General features: G+C 33.6%; 1 long non-coding RNA gene across 1 annotated transcript; it reads left to right on the forward strand.

Annotated features, from left to right (window-relative positions):
- Window positions 1-1496: 1496 nt before the first annotated feature.
- LOC132602195 (uncharacterized) lies at window positions 1497-3782 on the forward strand. Its single transcript, XR_009567650.1, has 2 exons — window positions 1497-3101; window positions 3204-3782. It is a non-coding gene; the product is annotated as an uncharacterized LOC132602195 (long non-coding RNA).
- Window positions 3783-5658: the final 1876 nt, after the last annotated feature.

Genomic DNA, 5658 nt, shown 5'->3' on the forward strand with positions numbered 1-5658 from the left:
GTTTATCCTTTCTTTTCCTAAACCATACCATAACAGGACAACACCAACACCAACATCAACATCAACACCAACACCAACACCAACACCAACATCAACACCAACAACAGTATTTCACTACAAAATACACTAAATAGAGGTTTTTAAAGCAAACAACCTCAACAAATGTCTGCAACTGTCAAACAAGTGCTGAAGTTGTTGCAACAACTTACTCATCTGTTCGAAAAAGTCAACAAGATTGCAAGCCATTTTTTCAAAATCTTAAGGAAAACAAGAACAAAAACATCACAAAAAACCATAATTTGAGAACAATGTACGCTATTTACAAACGCAAAAACCTCAACAAGTCAAACAAATACCCCAAATAAGGGTTTCTCGAACAAGGAACAACAAAATAAACAACATTGAAGACAAACCCATGTTCTTCTTCTTTTTTTTCTGCAACCAAAATCATCAATTTCTACCAAATAACTTTTGGAACAAGTGAAACAAAAACTTTACCTTGATATTAAAGAAGAAGCAGCAGCAGCGGCACCTATAGACGAGGGTGAAGAAAAAGATGACAAGAAAAGAGGAGAGATGAGAGACGTCCAAGTGAAGGAGATTAACTGTTTGCTTGGGAGTTTTGATTTTGAAATATGAAAGAAGTGCGAGGGAGTTGTGGGGAGGGAACGGTTTGGGATGTTGTGAATAATGGGTGGGTGTTTTAGTATAATGGGTGGGTGTTTTGGGTTTTTTTTGTCATTTTTAAAAGATTAAGAAGTTTTAAAAAATACATTTTGGACCCCAATCTTCTTAATTCCAAATTTAATTGGGTTTTGATGTGGGGTGGGCCCCACACGTCACCTTTAGTAATTTGAAGACTTTTTAGTCACCTTCAGTTAATTCTTCGCAGTTTGGGGCATATATTTTTGAGAAAAGGCAAAGTTGTCCTCACTATTATTGAAAAGGTAGGGGCATTTTGGAGAACTCAAATATGGGTACAATGCTAATCTACAACCTTCATGTTAGCAAAACCCATCATATATCATATAATACTAAAAGTGGGAAGCTCCAACTTTCAAAGTTGGATTACGATTTTGCCCCTACAGTAAATCATCATATCATATTCATCATATAATACTAAAAGTGGGAAGCTCCAACCTTGGATAACGATTTTGCCCCTACAATAAATCATCATATCATATTCAAGTAAATAAATAAGTTAGTTCTTCATAAAATACTACATTAATCAAATTTATGATAGCCAACCTCTTCGTAGGGTAATAACACATCCTTTCAATTACTAATAAAGTTCCATTAAAAAATAAGCTAAAGAAATCAATACTTGGCCCGTTGCATTCTCACTTACAACATCATTCAATGTATTGAAATTGCTTTCATATTCCAATTTTAGAATGCCTGTTAAACAGTTTTAACGTTCTTTTCAAATATTAATAATAAATACAATGAATGTAGCATATAAAAATGCAATACCAGTGAAGGAGAAAAGGTGGAGAGACTCCTCTTAATTAGGTGCTTTTATAGCAAAATGTAACGTGTTAACATTAGAGTATTATTTAAGGCAAAATCTATTCCTTTTTTTTATCAGCAATTCACAAGAAAATTTGGCAATAATATTCAAAGAAGAGCATGTCAACTTCACTGTTGTCCAAATAAATATAAGAGAGAGAAGCCCAATGTTTCCGCTTGGACTAGACAGTAGACACTGGCGGTTGTATCTTCCGGTGAAAACTACAAAGAAAACTGTGGCTGCTTTTTTTCCTTCTTTTTAAACTTGATTCCCGATTATATTATTTTTTTTCTTTGAAAAAGTACACTACCGTGAATATTTTCATCATAAACAAAAAGGTTAGGAACTATGCTGTATTTTTTTTGTTTAGAGGAAGAAGTTGTGAGGTGTTTTTGTGAGTTCATTTCTCCTCATATTGTTGTTATTGATATTGTTGTAGTTGAATCTAATTTATAATTTTAGGATTATAAACAGTACTAATTCTTAGTTGAATTTTTTATTTTACGGAACATACTATGTGAGGACATTTTCGAATATGGACAAAGTTAATGTAAGAATTTACTTATGAGTTTTTCATCTGCCTTGGAGTGAAGCTTGAGAGGTTTTGATGTTTTAGTTATGGGATTTTAAAATTTTTAATCTTGTTATAGTGTGACTTGCGTATTTTTTAAGATCTCAACATTGTCAATTTTTTTTTATTTCATGCTCATTTTGTCATTTCCACATTGATGTGTTGGGTTTGGGGAGGGAAAATATCCTTTCTTTCTTTCTTTCTTTCTTTCTTTCTTTCTTTCTTTGTTTGTTCTCCTTGTGTTGGGTTTGGGGAGGGAAAATATCCTTTCTTTCTTTCTTTCTTTCTTTCTTTCTTTCTTTCTTTCTTTCTTTGTACTCCTTCCATCCCAAAATAGTTGTCACGTTTCACTTCTTGAGAGTCAATTTGACTAATTTTGAAGCTAAATTAGATTAGATTAATTTTTTTTAGATTAAATTTGAATATTCAAAAACTATTCGAAAAATACTATAAGTTGCAATTTGTCTCATATTACTATGATGAAAAACAAATTTTAAATATTGATCAAAGTTCATTTAGTTCGACTCTCAAAAAACAAATTGTGACAAATATTTTTGGACAGAGAGAGTAATATGAAATAGGAAAATTTCCTTGAAAAAAATAAAAGTGATAAATAATTGAAAAGTTGTTACTTTTTTTTTTTTTACTTAAATATAAGTACATAATTGAGATTGATTGTATTGATATACATTAAAGAACACAGCTTTATTCTGATAGTGTTTTCATATTTCTGGAATTACAAATGAATGAAGATTGTTTCTACTTATATGCATGAAATCTCAAGAACAGTTTCATCTTGCTAATCCTAATTATTTCGTATTGCCGGTTAACACTAACATCATTCTCAGTGTAAAATGATTATTTGAAACATGTTTGATGAGTTATAGCATTTCATAGTTTTGATGATTTGACAAACGGGCCAAGGACCAGGTCCTCCATCAGGTCCCATGGGAGTACTGCACGGTACTTAACAGCTGTAAAGCTGCTGTACTGTTCAGGCAGAACTGCAGCATCACAACTGTAAGTATGCTAGAAACTAAAAGCCCATGCTTTCTATTGGGTCTCATATATATATATACAACATGTTGGGATTATTTGACCTAACACTTGCAAAATATAAAGGGCTATATTTCTCTCAAGTGTGGCGGCTACCTTTCTCAAGGTGTGCAGAATAACAAGATCTCAACAATCAGAGGGACCATTTCCTACCACTAAAGACATCTGAAGTCTCTAGGATAGTTGAGTCTTGTTTCATGTTCTTAATTGGTATTCCTACACTGCTTGTCAAGAAGCATCATAGTAGGACAAATTTCAATTTTTGTAACTTTGTTTTCTTGGCTAGAGTTAGCTAAGTATTAGCTAAGTCGTTGGCTAGAGTTAGTCAAGACTTGGAGCTTTGCAATAGAGTTATTGTAAAAGTGCTTACAATGGGTGTATCATAAGGGTTAGGGATTAAGAGTTTAATTCCTAGGTTGCAATAGGTTGTAATCTGAAGTTGCTCAGTTTAGTGAAGTTGGAAATCCTACTAGGGTAGGTCGTGGTTTTTAATCCCTTGAGCAAGGAGTTTTCCACGTAAATATCTTGCCTTATTTACTTTCCATCATTATCTATGAAAACAATTCAGGGACTAGGTTCTATCAATGTTCTTTATATTCTTCAGTTTATATTTTGTTACTCAATGCATCCGTTAAAAATTTTATGTTGTTATTTACTACAAAATAATCAGGGATACACGTGCAACGCACGTGTCGAAAACTAGTTAATATAAATGGTTATAAGAGTCTATAAATAAGAGTAGTAAGTGGCAGAAATTTTGGAGGGTGAATGAATCAAAGAAGAATGAGTTTCGTCAAAAGTCGGCAAGTTGGGAATACGATAACTTGTACTTTTGGGTGAGATTAGGAGTGCTTCACATTCTAAGCAAGTAATGATATGAAGTATTTGAATCATATAATGGTCGCTTGTTAAGTTTGGAACTCAAACGAGTTGTAATACGAAAGTCGACAAAGGGCGTTGCAAGTTAAGTTTGTAAATTTCACTGAAATTTTGGTCAGATGTCGCAGAGCTTTTCTCTCAATATACTTGGAGTTATAGGGTGATCCACCTACCAAATTGAAGGTCTACGAGTCTAGTTTCCACCGCATTTTATCGTTCATCGATATGACATTGTAGTAGAGAGATATTTGCATTTCCATCCAAGGATACAAACTGCCTCGGGAACAGCGAGCATAGTTGGTGGCTTAATTTTTGCCCTTGTATATATATCACCTTTTCACGATTTTATCCCCATTTCTTCATCTTCAAAGACCACGGAAACCCTAATATACTCTCCAAACAAATCCTCCATGAATCCTAACTAATCCAAGTGCAAATCAATCAACTTTAACATGAAGAACAACATGGCGATTACAGAATCGTGATTTCTTCGGTATTTTGGTTCTCGGATGAAAACTTCGCCTTGAAGTAATTTATAGTTTGAAGTGTTCTACATTACTTGAGGTATTTTTTAACCTTCTTTGCATCTCCTTGAACTTTACAAACGTTTATACCTAGAAAATTGGTGAAAATCCCATAAGAATAAGTCCTTGTTAACTCTCATGAATATAGCTTAATTGTTGGGCTGTGTTGTACGGTTATGGTGGGTTGTTTGGAGTGGTGATATGGATGGTATCGTAATGATGAGGAGGAGCAAAAAAGTGGGATATGGTAGCGTCTTACGGGAGAATTAATCTACAAATAAGCCTATTAACTTATGCTTGCAAGTTGCTCGATTAAATGTCTAAATGAAGAATTCTATGAGCTATGAACTTGATTTTGATCCCAAATGGTTCGTATTATGTAGAAAATCATTCCTAAGGCATTCAAGGATTCGGGAAACATATATAACTCCATCGACGAGTTATGTAGGGCTTTCTATTCTCTTTGTGGCATCACTAGATTTCAAATGACCTTTCATTGAAAAGTTATTCCGTTAACTTGGATCGATCGCGTTCCATGATAATTGAGCTGACCCATACTTCATCTATGACTTGTACCAAAGTATGTTCCACGTTCCATATCTCCTTTTGGTTATCGATTAAAATACTTTTCGTTCAACTTGTGTCGATTATGTTCCAAAATGGTTAAGCTTATCCTTTTCTCATGAATAGCTTGTATGGAAGTACCTTTCACATTTTGTATCCCTCTTGTTTATCGAATAAAGAATGATATTCGTTACGGTACTCTTCACATCAAAGTTGAGTTGATTATACTTCCTTTAATTGAGTTAATCCTTATCTTCTTGTCTATTGCTCAAAGGTGACGAACCTCCCGTTGGTATACTTTTTCTGATAAAATTTGTGTCGATCATATTTCATAGGAGTTTGGCTAACTTCGCCTTCGTGTATAATTCATAACAAGATGTTTCCCTGTACTTTTATTTCCTTGGCCTATTGATTAAAGAAAGATGAACGTAGCGACAATAACGATAGTCGGAGGATAACGACGATAGGTCACTCCGACTCTTTCTATGTTATCTTTTTTTAGGTCGGTCTTGCATTGCACTTATATATATATATATATATATATATATATATAT

Source organism: Lycium barbarum, chromosome 7 (assembly GCF_019175385.1).
Source record: "Lycium barbarum isolate Lr01 chromosome 7, ASM1917538v2, whole genome shotgun sequence".
Lineage (NCBI taxonomy): Eukaryota > Viridiplantae > Streptophyta > Magnoliopsida > Solanales > Solanaceae > Lycium > Lycium barbarum.